The sequence below is a fragment of the Cervus canadensis genome, chromosome 16, assembly GCF_019320065.1.
Source record: "Cervus canadensis isolate Bull #8, Minnesota chromosome 16, ASM1932006v1, whole genome shotgun sequence".
NCBI classification, from domain to species: Eukaryota; Metazoa; Chordata; class Mammalia; order Artiodactyla; family Cervidae; genus Cervus; species Cervus canadensis.
Window position 1 is genome coordinate 6,954,666 of NC_057401.1, and position 19,470 is coordinate 6,974,135.

Sequence of the window (19,470 nt, forward strand, 5' to 3'; positions counted from 1 at the left end):
ACAATAGTTAACGTTCAGGCTTCTAGGCTGTGTGATTATATGTCTTTAACACATGAGATGAGTAGAACAACAAATCTTTTGGCCCATCATCCAACTTTGAATGAAATTGTTTAGACTATGGTTATTAAATACTATATGAAAATGCAAAAATACTTCCAAATTCACATTATGCAAAGCCTCCAAGACGCTTAGCTCTTTTCATCTCTAGGAATTAGGGGAGCCTAAAGCTAAGACTCAAACCACAGAGCAAGCCCTTCTGCCTCAGGCTCTCCTTTCTCCTTGCCTTTTCCCTCAGAGCCGAACGTTAATAGGTTGCACATGTTGTTAACTGAACCTCTGTTCCTACGCAGTCAACAGCGCCAAGGCGCCCTGACTTTCAGCGTGTCTCCCCAGTTCCTGGCTTTGCTTTCAGGCTCTCTGCTCTGAAGCACTCTCACATGAAACCAGGAGGATCTGTAGGGCAGTACTGTGGAAAATGTGAAACATCAGGCATATGATGGATTTTTCAAATCTGGACTCTAATCGAAACTTGGCTTGTTTGCCGTCTGGCTGATAAGGATGAATGAGAGATGAAGACTTTGCTTTGCTGTCTCTAATGGCAGAATCTGAGCATTGATCTTAAAAGGGACATTTCAGATGAAAGAGGTAATTAAGCTGGGCAGCCTTTAGTTTTTTACCCTGCTGGGAATCACTGCTAATGCTGGAGATGCCTGGAGGTTTAGATGGGCAGGGGCTGGAGATGGAGAGGTGGTAGGCGTAGAGTGGCCGGACTCCGGGCTCCAAACCCGTCAAGGCTTTAGCAAAGTACCGACTGCATTCTGTCTATGGCAGGAAGACGTGCCTGTCGGTGGTGGCTGCCTCCCTTGAGAAGGAGAAGAGTGCTTCAGCTAAAAACTGGCCTCATCTGTCTTTAGGAAGCCTACTGGTTTTAGCCACTCACAGCTGGCCTCTTGTCAAAAAGATTCTCGCGTTTGACCTTTCAAGATGTGTAGAATTGTGCAGGGTATTTTCATGAGTTTGTGGTGTGTCTGCTTTACCTCTGCCGAGGCAAGATGTCATATCTGTCATGTCTGTTCAGGGTTTTGTGGTCTCTTATTGATTACTCTTTACAGACCCCATGAGGGGGCTGAGGTCTGTAAGCATGAACCGGCAAGTGCATGCTTCTTTAGCTCCCCTGAGTGCATTGGGGCTTTTTTTGTTTGGTTCTGACATTCTTTCCTTTGTACAGTTTGGAGGTGGCTGTTTTTACCAAATTATGTTTTGGTGGCTCATTCACATTTAGTAGTATTATGAAAATCACTAATTTTGAACATGACCCTTAAAAAGAGATATGATTTTATCACAACCTAGTACCTCTTCTAAATCTTTATACATGCAGTGTACTCTGATAGTACTGGCTTGATTCCATTTTATTTTTTTTAAACGCTGGCCATGACTACTAAACTTATTTCATGCCTCACTAAGGAGTTGCAACTTGCAGTTTTATTTATTAACTTACTTTTATTTTGTATTGTTATATTTTATATTACTTTATATAGTTGAATTAGGATGTTGTGTTAGTTTCAGGTGTACTGCAAAGTGAGTCAGTTATATATATATTTATACATATATCCATTCTTTTTAAAATTCCTTTCCCATATAGGTCACTACAGAGTACTGTGTAGAGTTCCCTATGCTACACAATAGATCCTTATTAGTCATCTATAACTAATTTCAGAGGACAAACAGTACTTTTGAAAGTGCTTCTATTGTACTGAAAGTAATGGTGTAAATCTAAATTCATTGGTGTTAAAAATTATCCATGCTATCTGTGGGAGACAGACCCGCAGGGATTCCTGCCTCCTGGTGTTCACATCCTCATCTGAATACAGACTGGGCCCACTGACTTGAGACTGATTAATAGAATACAGTAAAAGTGACAGGATGCCTTTTTTGTGGTTGGCTTACAAAAGATTGTGACTGCCTTCTTGCTCACTTATTCTCTCACTATTTCTCTCTCTCTGGCTCTTCTCACAGGCTTTTCCTAACCAATTAGGCTGGAGAAGCCCATGTAGCATGGGACTGAGGTGGCTTCTGATCAATTGCAGATCACGCCCCAGTTGAGCCTTTAGATGAGACCACAGTCCCAACCCACCCCTTGATTATAGTCTTGTGTGAGACCTAGCTAAAAGTACCTGAATTCCTGGCCTACAGGAACTGTGAAATAATGGATCATTGTTGTAAGCAACTAAATTGGGTGGGGGCAATTTTTTAGGCAGACAAAGATAACTAATACACTATCTCAGTGAAACACAAGGTTGGAGTTCACCCTCCTTGTTTTGAGACAGTGTCCTCTTGCCTTCACGTACACAGTGAAAAAGATACTTCGATCTCTGTCTTCGATAGGCAGTACTAACCTAGTCATTGACAAAGAAGCTTTTGCAACTTGCTTCTGAAAGCCAGTGACTAAATACTCCTTCAGCACCAAGACAGAAAACTTTAGAGTTATTGTCATTTAATGTTAAGCACTATTTTATTATAGAAGCACTTCAGTTGAGAACATTTGGAGAAAGACCATGTTAAATTACTTGATTTGACAAAACAGGGTTTTCTAAACTGTGAAGGACTAGACATTTGTGAATAGCACAGTTGTCCAGAGTTGCGTCATGTACATACTTCCAAATGTTAAAAAGTGCGTCAGGGCTCAGGCCTTCATCTCTTTTCCACCTACATTCACTACCTGAGTGATCTCAGCCAGTCTCATGGGTCTAAATATCATCCAAATGCTCATAAAATCCTAAAAATATGTCTCAAGCTTGGACTTTTCTGTTGAATCCCAGATCTGTCTCTCCAACTGCCTACTCAACATCTCTACTTGGATGTCTAATAGGCATCTCACACTTAACACATCCATCTTCAAATTCTCACCCCCTTCCCACTTTCTCTCCTCTCAAAAAATGACAGTTCTGTCCTTTGGTTCTTATACCAAAATATCTTAGATTTATTCTAGTCTCTTGTCTTTCTCACAACCTACCTCTTATCCTTTTAGCAAGTTCCATTAGTTCTTCCTTTAAAATAATCCAGGATCCAGCTACTTCTTAGATCTCTGGTCCAAGTCTATAAGAGCCATCCAAGGTGGTGTCTCTGCTTCTGCCTTTGCCCCTGTACAGCCCACTCTTAACACCAAATCCAAAGGGATCTTTATTAAAACAGAAGCTGGGTTCTATCACTCAGGCTCACAACATGTTGATGGCTGTGTCCCACTTGGAGTAAAAGCCCAAGTCCTGACAAATGGTCCATGGTGCCTAAATTAAACCGTCCCTCCTTTCTCTCAGGCCTTAACTGCTGCCGCTCTGCCCCCTCCATCACTGCGGTCATGCTAGTCTCTTCTTTGTGGGTGTCCATGGCTGCTGCAAGAGCTTTTTTCTTCAGATATCCACAGGGATCATTCTTTCAGTTCTTCCAGGACTTTGTTCAAATACCAATAGGACTACCTTGACCACTTTTTACAAACTATAGTCACCTGTCCTGTGCTCCCACAAACATCAATCCCTCTTCCTCGTTGTATTTTTTTCCATATCACTTCCACCTGCCATAACAAACCCTTTACCTTGAAATGCCATACACCCCTACATTACTGACTGTCTCCCAACACTACAGACTGAGCTCCATATGGGCAAGCATTATCTGTATCCTCAGCACCTAGAAGAGTACTTGGTTCAGACTAGACATCACTAACTGTTCTCTGGATGGATGGATGAAGCTCTTTTCTCCCCAGCCACTCATTGCTTCTTCATTCACACTATAGGTATTCATCTGGTATGCTCTGAACACTAAAAGCTCAAGAGAATCCAGCATAGAGACTGGTTATGGAGAGAACAGTTATACATTTCATCATTAATTACAAATAACACTTGTGTGAAGTCTGATTTCCTATAGGCATGGCTTTATTTCTCTCAGCTTCTGCCTTATAAGCTAGTGATAATTTAAACAACAATAAGGGGGAAAAAACATCTGGGGTCACAATGGTCTGAAAAACTAGAATATTGAATTCAATGAAGATCTAGTCCAGGATTATTAAGAGTAATATTTCTGCATGCAGGAGGCATGAATATACATGTTAGAAGCAAGTTAGTCAAAATAAGGAATAATAAATCGTTGAGAACTGGGTTTTAGAATCTTTTTCATTTCTGACTCTTCCTTACACTTTGAAAAAAATCTCATGACACTTCATTATTAGCACACAGTGATTGTCTTAAAATATGTTTCTTTTTCCCTAGACAGAACTGTTTATAAATACTAGAATTGATTAATATCAGAAGACCTGCCCAAATAATGGAAAAGAATGCTATAGAAAGAAGCCAGAAGCCATAGACACTTCAGCTTGCATTCTTTTCTGAAGGCATCATGCTTTAGGGGAGGAACAAAGGCCCGCTTGCTGCAATTAGAGATGGGGTGGCAATCAGAACTTCGAATTTCTTGGCATTTGCTAGTTTGAGGCTTAACCTTCTGAATACTTGAACATAATTACATGTGGTTTCTTGAAAGAGCCTCAAACAAAGCAAATAATTTAAGGAATGTCCTAAAAGACATATCATTTAGACAAACTATGCTTTAGCCCCTCCAGACCTGAATATACCTTTAAAGAGAATTTTTCATGAACTGCTGGAATTTTCAACAACATAAAAGACAATAATCCTATGAACTCAAATTTCTCCTGACTCATGGTACCCAAACTACCCAAAATGTCCCTTACCAATAAATCTCTTAAATACATAATGTCAAAGCAAAAATTGACTTTGAAAACATGCAACCAGACCTCATATACCAGGCAGCCTAAACGAAAGCATGCGAGGACCAGTGGTCAGGCACGGGAAGCACATTTTAAGACATTTTAACAGCAAAGTGTGTTTGCCTCTCAGTCGTGTCCGACTCTTTGAGACCCCATGGACTGTAGCCCGCTAGACTTCTCTGTCTATGGAATTCTCCAGGCAAGAATACTGGAGTGGGTAACCATTCCCTTCTCCAGGGTTTAATAATAGAAGGAGATGCATAATAGTATAGCATTTCATTTATGTAATCACTTGGAAAGGGGCTAATTTTAATGTTTAGAAATATATAGATTTTTCTATATTAATATCTAATATTTATTCAGCACTTTAAACCCTAGGTTGGAAGGTCCCCTGAAGAAGGGAAAAGCAACCCACTCCAGTATTCTTGCCTGGAGAATTTCATGGCCAGAGGAGCGTGGTGGGCTACAGTCCATGGGGCTGCAAAGAGTTGGGCACAACTGAGCCATTAACATACTTTCTTCTATGTCTAGGCAAAGTGCTTTACATGGATTACTTGACTAATTCCTATGGCAGCTCAATGAGAGAGACATTATAATTCCTATTTTGCATGAGAAAAATGGGGAGCAGAAGGTTAAATAATTGCCCAAGGTGGTTTACTTTATAATATGTGGGGCCAGTCCATACTCTGATCTGTATAACGGATGCTCAAGTCCCAGCAAGCCCCATTGGACCTACTGTCCTCCCTGTCATCCAAGATAATTGCATTGAGCTACTTAATGGCACTTTGGCAGCCCCCTCTCTCCCAGGAGGGTCTGGATGGAGTCAATTCTGTGAGGTTCCATGGTCAGGAAATTGTCAGTGGCCCATCTCCAAGTGCATCTGTTTGCCTGTGCCTTTAACCTTATAATACTGAAGGTGAAGGCACAGAACCAGGTCATTCTTCCTTAAATGGCTGGCAGACGGCTTTAATAAGTGGGGGCGGAGCCAGCTCTGGTCAGAAGCCTGTATGGTTTGGGAATAGCGTATCTGAGGGTGAGATTAGATCCTTAAGGCTTTATTCTAATACTTTGCATTCCCAAAGCACAGTCCTGTGGTTTCATATTCCTTTCCACTTCCCCAAATGTTATTCCTTTTCTACTCTGTTTGTGGCCCAATCGGGCTACGGCCTGACTCAGGGATTCAGAATAGTAGTGGAAGGCCAAGTGGGTGGGGGTGGGCCGGCCTCCTGGCCCAGTGTCCCACTGGCCACGGCTTTATTTATGACCCATATTCAGCCACAGGGGAGAGATCAGTTCTTGTAAGCTTATAGTGTGTGTGCTTGTTGTGTGTGTGTTTGGGAAGGTGGGGGTAGCAATGTACATCATAGTTGTCAAACCTACAGTCCTTTCTAAGGGACAAAACCTCACGAAGTGTAGGCATGCACACAAACCTTACTGTAAGCAGTAAATCGGTTAAGTATTGAATACCTGCCGTGCATCAGACACCATGTAAGGTGATGGGGGTAGAATGGAAAGCAGAAACAGACATAGATCTTGGCTCCTGGGGTTTCTGCTCTACTGAGGAGGCTAAGCAGTAGAGGAGAGTGGTCGCTGTGACCCCAAAGGAGAGGTGCCTGGTGTGTTGAGTGTGAGTAGGGACACTGAACCTTGTCAGGGAAGTCAGGGCAGGTTTCTCGAGAACTCAAGGCTTGAGCTGAGACGTGAGGGAAGAGAAGATACGAACTAGACCAAGGCAAAGCGAGTCTTCCCAGGCCAGATTCTGACACCCGTCAGGGCCACGTGGCTAGACAGAGTGTGGCCTGAACTGCTCTGACCATGGCAAGGAGGAGTAGAGGGGAGAGAGGCTTCCTCCCTCCAGCCCCACCCTCCCGGTCCACACCCTCCCCAGAGTGGTCATTTCCACGGCTTTCCTCTCCCCTCTGGAGTTATGATCACTCTGATAGGTGTGATCACTCTGACAAGTAGTTAAGAGCAGCCAACATGAGCCCAAAAATCTAGTTTAGCCAAACCAATTCTGTCTCCAGGCTTTCACTGGTGGCTCATCTGGTAAAGAACCCGCCTGACAGTGCAAGAGATGTGGGTTCAGTCCCTGGTCAGAAAGATCCCCTGGAGAAGGAAATGGCAACCCACTCCAGTGATCTTGCCTGGAGAATTCCATGGGCAGAGGAGCCCTGCAGTCTATAGTCCATGGGGTCACAAAGAGTCAGACATGACTGAGTGAGTACGTGCGTGCACATACACACACTTCTGTCTCCTTCAGAAAATTAGCTGCTGGCAGTTTCAAAGCTGCACCCCAGCTCTTATAGACTTTGATTTTTCTCCCGGGTGTCTCTTCCAACCAGCTACAGGACAGATGCCTCTCCAGTCATGGTCTGGAGGGGGAAGCTGCAGCTGCGGGGCCCCAGGGTTCCCTTGCCTGCTTGTTCTGGCCTTCAACCCCATTTCAGTTAGGACAGAGGCCAAGGGTGCCCTCCGGGAGAACTGGAGGGCTCTGGCGAGGTGATACAGGGGGCTACCAGGAGGCACCAACACGATTCTCCGGGGTCGTTCCATCTGAGATAGAATGCCTCAACAGGGCAAGTGCCAAAAGCATTTCTTACTTCAAGAAATTTTTAATCCAGATAAGGTAGAAGGAACGAAGCCCAGAAGCAAAATGTAAACAGGTGAGAAGATGCAGTTCCTTCTCCCGATCTACCCCAGGTGGGTTGCTGCTTCTCTTGGGTTGCCAGGGGGTAGGGGACACTCTTGCCCTGTGTTCACGAGGCTTCAAGGTCACAAGGACTAAAGTCCTGGCTGACAAAAGCAGCAGGGTTAGGTACTTGTTCTGGAATCCTTCTTTGAGCACTTAACAGCCAGTCTGGTTTTATTTTCCATTGACAGGGCTTCAGTGCAATATACAAGGCAAGGGTGCAGTCCACAGACCTCCACCAATGGCTCCTCACACCTGAGGCATTCGTTGCTTGTTCGTTCACCTTAATCTCACATTGGCAGGAGAAATGTCTGAGGCAAGACCCAGCCCCTCCACTGAATGACTGCATCTCCCAACGCCCATTATCGTCCCCTTATTTTCCTCGGCCTGGGTGACCACATTTTGAGCAGAGCCCGCTTTGCAGATACCGGAGGGTGGGGAGCCTAAACCCAGCTGGGTGGAGCAGCCCCTAGGAAGGGCACTGCCAATGACAAAGATGCCACTCTCCTCAACTCCCAGAAGAGAAAAATAGCACAGTTTGCTACTGATATCCTAGTAGAACCATAGGCAAAAACATCAACCTCAGAGGAGAAATAAATCCTTCTATTGGGTTGGCCAGGCTTCCCAGGTGGCACTCATGGTAAGGAACCTGCCTGTTGCCTGGAGATCTGGGTTCGATCCCTGGATTGGGAAGATCTCCTAGAGGAGGGCATGGCAACCCACTCCAGTATTCTTTCCTGGAAAATCCCAAGGACAGAGGAGCCTGGTGGGCTACGGTCCATAGAGTTGCAAAGAGTCAGATATGACTAAAGCAACTTAGCACGCACACATGCATAGGGTTGGCCAAAGTGTTCATTTGGGTTTTCCCATATTCCAGCATATGGAAAACCCAAATGAACTTTTTGGCCAACCCAGTATTTCTTCTCTGGATAAAAAGACAACCACCCTCACTGTACCTTTGTGACTATGACTTGCCCTTCATGTAGCAGTGATGCTAGGACGTGAGGGAAGGTCCACAGCATGGCACCTTCTTGCTGCTGCACAGATTTCTGGCTTCAGGTTCAAAGTCTGTAACACCCACCTCCAGCTTCCTGTTTTTTGGCAGAAACCCTTGGGCCTCTCTTTTCTGGCATAACCAGTTTCACACTTCCCTGTACACCCCAACCCCTGCCCTTGGAGGCAGTCTCTCCAGACTTCTTGATTCCAGTGGTACCAGGAATGGACTAAGGGACGCTCCCTTGGCAGCCTTAGGGTCTCCCTCAGCTGGGCTGGGTCCCTTCACTTTCTCGAAGCTTCTCCATCACTGAGGCCGACTGGCTGGGGCTGTACCTAGGGGACGAGAGCCAGTCTTTCTCTGGGTTGTTACTTCATTGCTTGAGGTGAGGAACTCCTTCATGGTTCTGCAACTCAGGCTGCACACTGGAGTAGCCTGGGGAGCTTTTCAAAGCTACCAGTGCCTGAGTCCCAGCCGGCCCTTTTCAATCAAAATATCTGGAGCTCCAGCTGGGAAAGGTGGTTTTAAATGCTCTCCAGGTGATTCAAAAGCACAGACAGTGTTGAGAACCAGTGATTTACTCTCTCCTCATCCACACCCTCTGTTCTAAATCTGTTAGGACACAGGGGTTGATCTTACTCATCCACGCTCCAGCTTCAGATGATAAAATAAGTAATAAATTTACCAATGTGGAGACCAGCCGAGGGACAGAGAAAGGTGGGAATGGAGGAAGAGTTATGCTTCCCAAGTTTCACACTCCCAAGGCCAGACATACTTAACCGAGAGCATCTGCTTCTGTAGGCATTTTCTTTTATCCTGGAAATATCCACCGTGTGCAGAATACCTTCCAATCTCATACATTCAGTTCTTCCTGCACACCCATTGAAAGTCAATCTTAAAAAGAAAAAAGCCAGACTTCCCTGGTGGTACAGTGGGTAAGAATTTACCTGCAAATGCAGAAGATGTAGGTTTGATCCCTGGGTTAGGAAGATCCCCTGGAGGAGGAAATAGCATCCCACTCCAATATTCTTGCCTGGGAAATCCCATGGACAGAGGAGCCTGGTGGGCTACAGTCTATGGAGTCAAAATGAGTCCGACTTGACTTAACAACAAAATAACAACAACAACCAGAAAGATTCCACATGCCTCAGGGCAACTAAGTCCACGCGCCGTAACTACTAAGCCTCTGCTCTAGAGCCTGTAAGCCACAGCTACTGAGCCCACGTGCGTAGAGCCTGTGCTCCACAACAGAGGAAACCACGGCAAGGAGAAGCTTGTGTCCCTCACCAGAGAGTAGCCCTCTCTTGCCACAGACTAGAGAAAGGCCCCCACACAGCACTGAAGACCCAGTGCAACCAAAAATAAAAACAAACAAGTTATTTACAAAAACAAAAAGCCTCCTCGCCTAGACTAGCTTCTTACCCCATGACACGTCCAGGGTGACAGACCTTCATCAGTCCAAGAGACTGGGCAGGTAAAGTGATATCAGGGCCACCTACTCCTGCGCTCAGAAGTTGCTGCAGTTGAATAGATTCTCCCAGGAGATGTCCAGTCCAGACACACGAGGGGTGGGCCGCAGTCCCTGGAGGTGGTTCTCGCCTTCACCTCTGCTGTGACGTCTCCAGGAGTGTCTCCAACCTAGCTACCAGAGGGGAGTAACACATCCTTATTTAAACAGTATCAGAGGCACAGTGAGAAGCCGATTCCATTTAGATAATGGAAGGAATCCAACTGGTGGAAACTCAGATCAAAGCTCATTAAACTTGCTCCCACTCTCAGACAACCACAGAGAACATCAGAGAAATGTTACGTTTTCTCTTTTACTCTTTTTCCTCCCCAGCTCCAAGTCTCTTTGCTGAGAGAACTGTTCACAAGAATTAAGATCTTATTGAATTTCAGATGGAGAAATTAGATTCTGGCTGGGTTTTAAAAGGGCCCCCAAATCTCTTGAATGAATCCAATTGATTTGGCCACATGTGTCTGGGCTGAGTTTCATGAAATCACAGCAAACAGCATATTGAGTTCTGTAATCTCATTCTGTGGAGCATCCGATTCTGATAAAGCTCAGCACTGTCATTCGCTAGCAATGCTGGTGCCAGGTCACAGCAATTATGGGAAAATGTCAATTTCCAAGTCTGCCAGTGTGGGTTAAATTGTGCACGGTCAAAATAACAGCAAGGCGCCTGCTCTGTCCCTCAGGGTGGGAACCCACATGCAGGGGCATGTGCAGCTGCAGAGAAGGGGTTGCTTCCTAATGGGCTCTGACAGCGGGAATGTCCCTCAGCTCAAGATGCTGGAAGGGCAGCAATCCCTTTAAACCAGGGCTTGAGGCACCCACTTCTGGCAGGTGTTGTCACTCAAAACTATCAGAAAGGATCAGTTTCAGAATTTAAAAATGGACGATGGGTTATTTTACTAGGGCCGTCATAATTAAAAGATGCATTCTCCTTGGAAGAAAAGCTATGACAAACCTAGAGAGCATATTAAAAAGCAGAGACATTACTTTTTATTGCACAATAGTCAAAGCTATGGTTTTTCCCGTAGTCATGTATGGATGTGACAGTTGCACCATGAAAGAGGCTGAGCGCCAAATAATTGATGCTTTTGAACATCAATCTTGTTGGAGAAGACTCTTGAGAATCCCTTGGACTGCAAGGAGATCAAACCAGTCCAACCTAAAGGAAATCAGTCCTGAATATTCATTGGAAGGACTGATGCTGAAGCTGAAACTCCAATACTTTGGCCACCTGATATGAAGAGCTGACTCATTAGAAAAGACCCTGATGCTGGGAAAGATTGAAGGCGGGAGGAGAAGGGGATGACAGAGGATGAGATGGTTGGATGGCATCACTGACTCAGTGGACATGAGTTTGAGCAAGCTCTGGGAGATAGTGAAGGACAGGGAAGCCTGGTGTGCTGCAGTCCATGGGGTCGCAAAGAGTCAAGACACAACTGAGCTACTAAACACAATCCATAATTAAGTACCACAGATTGTATAGCTTAAACAACAGAAACACTGTCTTGCAGTTCTGGAGACCAGAAGTCCAGGATCTTGGCACCAACAGGCTTCTTTCTTCCTGATGGCTGTGAGGGGGTCTGCTCCAGGTCATTCGCTGTGGCCTGTAAACGGTCGTCTCTTCCCTGCGTCTCTTCACATCACCTTTCCTCTATAAGTATCTGTCCCTGTGTCCAGATTTCCCCTTTTTATAAGGACACCAGTCATATTGACTGGGTCCAAAGGAGGGCCCACCCTCATAACCTCATTTTAATTTGATGACCTTGTAAGGACTATTTCCAAATAGGGTCACATCCTGAAGTGCTGGGACTAAGACTACAACCCATCCTTTTGATGGTGGTGGGCGGGGGACACAATTCAACCCATCACAGACAACAACTCAGCTGGAGTCTAATAAGAAAAGCTAACATTCATTGAGCATTTCTGCTCTGAATGTAGTATTGCTCTCATTGCTTTACATCGATCCATTGTCAATACTTTACAGGGCTGTGAGAATTCAGTTCAGCACCACTTAGAACCCAGATTTAGAACTGAAGAAATAGAGTCATGACAAAGTTAAGTAGCGAGCCCTAGATCACGCTGCTGGTGAGACCAGAGCCAGAGTCAAAAACAGGTAGCCTGGCTTCAGACTGGATTCTGCTAACTGCTCTTATTTATTTTACGCATTTATTTATGGCTGTGCTGGGTCTCCGTTGCTCTGCTTGGGCTTCCTCCAGTTGTGATGAGCAGGGGCTACTCTTCCTTGCAGTGCAACAGCTGCTCATTGCAGTGGCTCCTCTTGTTACAGAGCACAGGCGCTGGGTGCACGGGCTTTGGTAGTTGCAGCACGCGGGCTCCGTGGTGGTGGCTCCCAGCTGGAGAGCTCAGGCTAGGTAGTCGTGGCGCATGGGCCTCGTTGCTCTCCGGCACGTGGGATCTTCTTCGACTGGGGACTGAGCCTGTTCCCCCTGCACTGGAGGGCGGATCCTTGTCCACTGCACCACCAGGGAAGTCCTGGCAGCTGCTCTTCTATGCCAGGAGTACATGCCTCATGGACTCCCTGCTGGAGGGAACGTAAGCCGGGGCCCGGCTGCTGCCCTCTGGGATCCCGCCCCACATGGGCACTGAGGTCACGTTTCTTGCAGGCGCCCCCTGGGTGCCTGTTCCCTGGTGTCCTGACTCCTGTGGCAGGGGGTGCTGGGCTGTGGACTCTCTGGCCACCCTGCCGGGGCCTCCTGGCACCACAGGGCAGCTGGAATGCTTGCACCCATCTCCCCACAAGCCCCCTCCCCTGCCTCAGGGTCAGGCCCGCATCCCAGTCTGACTGCGGGGTTCCCAGCAGTCGCCAGCTCCTCCTCATTTTCTTGCATTTCTCCTCATAAATCCTGGCATGTGTAGTCATGTCCTGGAGGTCCTGGGTGAGCACAATATTTCTAATTCAAAGGCTTCAGAAAGTGTAGAGGTCCAGTTCTGATTCAAATTCAGTTAGCTTGTCTGTATTTTTTAAATGGTAACATTGAAAAAGAAACCACATGCAGTGTGTTTTTCACTGGGTATGGTTAGTGATGCTGTCAGATACATTTTTGTTTAAGATTCAGGAAATTGATATAATTTATGCCAGTTTTAATGCGATTCCATTTTGTCCTTCCTCAAATGCAGCAGAACGCAGAGCCCAGCATGGAGTAGAGCCTCAGCAACAGGCGGACAGACAGACAGACTTCAGAAGGCCCTTCTGTCCCCTGATGTTCTCCACAATGAACTCGGCTGCTGGAGGCAGAGTGCCCAAAGTGGGAAGTGGGAAGAGAAGGCAGACCGGATTGTTTATGGTGAGGTCCTGGTTGTGAGTGTTACCTGCATACCTGCCCCTTCGTGAAAACAGAGCACTAACCCACGTGTCTGCTTGTGCTGTCCTTGGAGATGATAGAGGTTCTCATGGACTCCAAAGCAGAGCAGTTATGTCTTAGAGGCAGGAATACTGGTCCCTGGTAACCTTTTAGCCTGGGTACTTATATCATTAAACAAAGAATCACATCCCTTTCCTCTTTTCCTATACCTGTCAAACCACTCACCTTGCTAATTCCCTCATGCTAGGTCTGGACCTTGGGTTAGCTAGTTAGCTGTCTAGTAGGCATTGAATTTCTTGAGGGCTTAGACTGCCCCATTTACAGTTAAACTGAACTGAATTCCAGGTGAGGGGGTTGGAATGAGTGAACTCTAGGTCCTTCTCTGGGCTAATAGGCCCTGAAGTGCACATCTTGGCATGAATACTGAGCAGCCCAGATAAATCTGCAGGGAGTTCATAGGATACAGCATGTCTTCCAACAGTACATCATTTCTGCTATTTTCTACCCCAGAAAAACCACACAGTGACCCCATTCCCACCACAGGTGGGGGGATATTTGACCAAGAGAGAAGAGGTAATATCCATTTCTTTCTGAGCTTTGTGGTAGATCTCACCTTACTGTTGGTTGCGCTAATCCAGGTATTTATCATAAATACTGTTGTTTTGCTTTAAATTTCAGAAGGGATAGCTTGACCAGAGGTAGATCTGAATCTCCATATTAGTATATTGTTATCAGGGTGTCCCACTAAATTTTTTCCCGCTGTTTAAAAAGTTATACTAGCAGTGGTTTTTTTCTATTCATGAGAGCATCTCAGAAATTTTAAAAGCAGGGCACGAAGCTGACAGAAACTGGCTCCCTGACCAGCGTGAACATATGTGGGGCAGCTTTGATGTGAGTGATGGGATAGTGTTTGCCGATAGGGCCTGCTAATAATCCAGAGAGATGATGTCATTCTTGGCAAGGCCCAGAAAGAGCAACAAGAGGCCAACAGCTCCCCTCGGCTGAAAAAGCCCCTTTAGGTTCCTTGACTTCGTAGTTGCTGAGCAGATGAGACTGCAGAGTTCTGTGAGCCCAGCTGAGCCATTTTACCTCCTGGGGATGGGAGTTTTTGTCAAGAAAGCTTGGGTCACTAGCTGGTTTACACAAATCCCTGAGAAAGGTTTACTCTGCCTTGACACTCCTCCCTGGCATGGAGATTTCTCACAGAGCTAGGAAAGAATTACTTCCTGGGGAAATAGTCCTCTGTACTAGAATTGCCTCACCCCATGGGGGTAGATTGGGCCTTGCTTCATGGCCCAGTGGTAAAGAATCTGCCTGCCAATGCAGGAAATTCAGGTTCGATCCCTGGGTCTGGAAGATCCATTGGAGAAGAAAATGGCAACGCACTCCAGTATTATTGCCTGGGAAATCCCATGGACAGAGGAGCCTAGCGGCCTACATTCCACAGTGTCGCAAAGAGGCGGACACGACTAAGCGGCTAAGTACACATGCACGCATGGGGGGAGACTGAAGCTCTTCTAACTCAGTGAGTCTCTCCTGATTTTGAACGGCCTAGGAAGGGACAGAAGCAGCACCTGGGGAGGAGAAGAGGAAGCTTCATGTTACTTCCCAGAACTATAAAACACACCCTACGTTCTTTAACAGAATGCACCTTTTCTTTCCCTTTAATTTCTTGGATGTGTTTAAGCCAAGGACCCAGGGAATCCTCATGTTTCCAAGTAAAGATACTAACCAGTGTTCTCCCCCCAACACAGCCTGGTCCCCGTGACACATGCCACCAGGGTCAGCCGACAACCCCCCAGCTTCTCTGGCACCTCCTCTGTGCCTGCAGCCCCCACTCTTTGACCCTCTAGGGAGCAGAAGAACCCCATACAGCCCCATGTGTGCTTGCTGGGAAAGCTCCAAAGAAACTTTGGTTCCTTGATGAAAGGCATTCACCACAGAATGGATGACACAGTCTGCAAGGAACTTGGTGAAAGCTGGACTACTTGACCATGATATTACAAGTTGTTGGATTTTCTTCAAAGGGGTAGTAGACTCCACATTGCCTCCAAAGAAGTGCCTTATTTACCAAATTGCCTAGGAATGTAGGCCACTTGTACAATGACAAAACATATTCTTTACAGAAATGTTGGAGAATAAGGGGCTTTTATGTAGCTGGTGATGTTCTTAGTGGTTATTCTGCAGAAATGTTACAAATAATGATATTGCTTGATTAATGGAGTAGATGTTGTTTAGCAGGTTTGGAAATAGAGCAAATGCTGGTAAAACACATGACATTTTCCAGTTGATGTTTACGATATTCAGAGCTCTGTTGCCATAGAAAAAATCCACTGGGCTACTGAGTGGAAAATATTTGGGGAGAAGGCTGATGGTTAGTTCCAGTTAATACAGCAGCATTCATCCAGTCCCCAGATACTCAGGGAGAGGCCACCATGTGCCCCACAGTGTTCTAGGAGCAGTGCGCAGAGGACACAGTTCTCCGCTCTCCCATTCATGAGGGAGAGATGGGCAATGACCAAAAGTCAACAAACCATAGACTATGTCAAACGGTGACAAATGCTATGGGGAAAACGAAACCAGGGAAGAGGGAGAAGGAGCATTGAGGGGAGGTGAGAAAGGACAGGGGAGGCTTCTCTGGAGATGAATTCAGACATGGACCTGAAGGAAGGGTGCGTGTATCCATGTAGATCTGGGAAGAGATGGCAGCAAGTGCAGAAGCCCTGAGATAAACTTCCCAGCAGGTGGAGAAAGTGTATTGGCTGGAGGGGCTGGACTGTGGTGAGCAAGGGGAGAGTTGTGGGAAGAGGCCAGAGGCAGCCAGACACTAGATTGTACGGGCCTCCTAGGGCCAGGTGCCAATTGCTTCAGAGTCAAAGTCAAAGTCACTCAGTCCATAGAATTCTCCAGGCCAGAATACTGGAGTGGGTAGCCTTCTCCAGGGGATCTTCCCAACCCAGGGATTGAACCCAGGTCTCCTGCATTGCTGGTGGATTCTTTACCAGCTGAGCCACAAGGGAAGCCCAAGAATACTGGAGAGGGTAGCCTATTCCTTCACAAGGGGAGCTTCCCGACCCAAGAGTCGAACTGGGGTCTCCTGCATTGCAGGCAGATTCTTTACCAACTGAGCTATGAGGGAAGCCTACTTCCTCTTCCTAATTCTGCTTCCTGTGGCACAAACATCCACAATCCACCATCCGACAGGCCCAGCTCCTCTTGTAATCCATTGCCGAAAGCCCTTCCTGATATCCAGGGCCCTCCTCAGTCTTCTGGTGCCACCATATTGGACTGCATCTTTTCCTGTGTCTGTCTTCTCCTCCCATCCAGATTCTCACTCAGTTATAGTAAAACCATGGGTAGCTTTTTCCTTTATTTCCTGCTGGAGTTGGTTCAGTCTTGGCAAGTGTCTACCTTGGCAAGTACAAGGAAAATACCTGTGACATAGAAACTCTGAATCTACATTCAGAGCTTCAAGAATGTTATTAGTTCTTTTGTCTTTTGTCTGACTCAGAGAATGCTGTTTTAGGAATTGCTTCATCTTATCTACTGATCAGTGTTCTTATTTTAAATACACTGGTCTAACACAAGAAATATTTCACCCCCAAATTCCAATATTACAGAGTTTCAAAGCTTGCTACATTTGCCCTATTTTACAGTTATAATTGGAAAACAGTGCAAGTTTTTTCAAATAATTCTCAATTATCTCTATTGTTAAAATATAAGATGGATTTTTACTCTGCAAGTAGCTTTCCAACCAAAATGATATTAATAATATTCTCAAGTTCTTAGGTACTGACTTTTCGTTTAGTGCAAGAGTGGGCAACTTTTCTGATGGGGGATGGCCATCCTCTGTACAGAGTCCTCTTGACTAGCTTCCTAAAGGCAGGCATCTCACCTTCCTCATTTGGGGCTCTCCCTGTTCATCTGGGGTTCCCCTTTGTCCAGAGACTCAGGAAGCGCCCAACAAATGTCACCATATAGGTTCCTATTATCATCCCCATTTTTGTATTAATAGATAAGAAATAGGTGAGAAAGTGATAATTGAAGGTTGTAATTTGCTAAAGGTCGCACAGGTAATTTGTGGCAGGTTTGAGACAATGCATGACAAAGTTGGTTTGAATCAGTGCTCACAGCTTTTATTGTTAGTGATAGCATTCTGGAATGTAGAATGGGAGATAAAACACTGTATCTACATGACGTGGCTCTTTATTTTGCACTTCGTAAATTTATCACCTAACTCTGAGGGGGCAAACGGGGAAGCTTTCTGGGCTCTTGTGTGATGGAGACAGGAAGATGAGGGGATCCTGAGAACAGAGCAAGAGGAAGGGTCCTGAGCTGTGGTACATATACACCAGGGAATATTACTCAGCCGTTAAAAAGAATTCATTTGAACCAGTTCTAATGAGATGGATGAAACTGGAGCCCATTATACAGAGTGAAGTAAGCCAGAAAGATAAAGAACATTACAGCATACTAACACATATATATGGAATTTAGAAAGATGGTAACGATAACCCTATATGCAAAACAGAAAAAGAGACACAGAAGTACAGAACAGATTTTGAACTCTGTGAGAGAAGGTGAGGGTGGGATGTTTCAAAAGAACAGCATGTATATTATCTATGGTGAAACAGATCACCAGCCCAGGTAGGATGCATGAGACAAGTGCTCGGGCCTGGTGCACTGGGAAGACCCAGAGGAATCGGGTGGAGAGGGAGGTGGGAGGGGGGATCGGGATGGGGAATACGTGTAAATCTATGGCTGATTCATATCAATGTATGACAAAACCCACTGGAAAAAAAATAAATAAATAAAGGAAAAAAAATAGATAAGCAAAAAAAATAAAATAAAATAAAATCTCCCCAGCGATTTTAATGTGAAATCAACGATTGGGACCTATCATTCTTTCCTTTAAAACCAATTTCTGAGGCAAAATTTACATTCAACAAAATTCACTGATTTTTTTGTAGTAAAAAAAAAAAAAAAAGAGGAAGGGTCCTGGACCAGAGCCGGTGCAGGGAGGGCACAGTAATGGCAATGAGAGAAAGTACCTGGGAGGAGGGGGCAGGGAGGCATTGTTATTTTTTCTGTGGTCAAGAAAGTTGCCAATTACTTCTTTCCTGAGTCCTGTAACTTACATGTGTTTGGATGAAGCCCTCTAGAAGATGGGAAAAAATCTGGGTGCAAATCAGGCATTTTGGTAGAGTGATTTATGGTCACTGAGCACTGCTGCTGCTGCTGCTAAGTCACTTCAGTCGTGTCCGACTCTGTGCGACCCCATAGACGGCAGCCCACCAGGCTCCCCCGTCCCCGGGATTCTCCAGGCAAGAACACTGGAGTGGGTTGCCATTTCCTTCTCCAATGCATGAAAGTGAAAAGTGAAACTGAAGTCGCTCAGTCGTGTCCGACTCGTAGCGACCCCATGGACTGCAGCCCACCAGGCACCCCCGTCCCTGGGATTCTCCAGGCAAGAGCACTGGAGTGGGTGCCGTTGCACTAGGAGCGCACAAAGCTCTTCAGTCAGGAGCCACGAGGGGAGGTGAGTGGGGAGAAACGGTCAGAAACGCTGGCTCCTGGAGCACCTTTGGCCTGAGAGCGCAGCTCTGGGATCTGGTCTTTGGCCAGTGAGGGGCAGGTGAGTGATCTTGTTGGCACCACAGGGTGGCGGGTTCAGCCCGCCATACCGGGCTTCCACCCTCACAGACCAGTGTCTCCCTTCCGGCTGTCTCTTCTTGGTAGACATAAGGGGAGCTGAGTTCTATCCCTAAATCAGGTATCCTTTTTATGGCTGTGAATTCTCCACTTCTCTTGCTGTCTGCTTTGTAAAAGGTGGTTTCTTAACAAATGATTGCTCAGATCATTCAGCTGAACACTGACTCTGTGATGTTCATCCCCGTCTGCGTGAGTACTAAGCGGCTTCAGTCATGTCCAACTCTTTGCGACCCCACAGACTGTAGCCCGCCAGGATCCTCTGCCCACAGGATTCCCCAGGCAAGAATACTGGAGTGGGTTGCCATGCCCTCCTCCAAGGTATCTTCCTGGCCCAGGCATCTAACTCGCATCTTCATTGGCAGGCGGGTTCTTTACCACTGCTCTCATCTTCCCTAGGGTCACCAATATTTGTTTGCTGAAGGTGAACTTGGATAGAAAGGAATAAGAAAGGATGGGTGGTTTGGG

The 19,470-nt window shown here is 46.0% G+C and overlaps 1 long non-coding RNA gene across 6 annotated transcripts in view; it reads left to right on the top strand.

Moving 5' to 3' along the window:
• The first annotated feature begins 305 nt into the window (after positions 1 to 305).
• The window catches only part of LOC122454503, a 65,169-nt gene continuing 46,004 nt past the window's right edge, over positions 306 to 19,470 (top strand). For all 6 annotated transcript variants that reach the window (XR_006273419.1, XR_006273421.1, XR_006273418.1 and 3 more), the window contains exons 1-2: positions 306 to 645; positions 13,109 to 13,275. This is a non-coding gene — a long non-coding RNA (uncharacterized LOC122454503). The remainder of the gene's footprint in view (positions 646 to 13,108; positions 13,276 to 19,470) is intronic.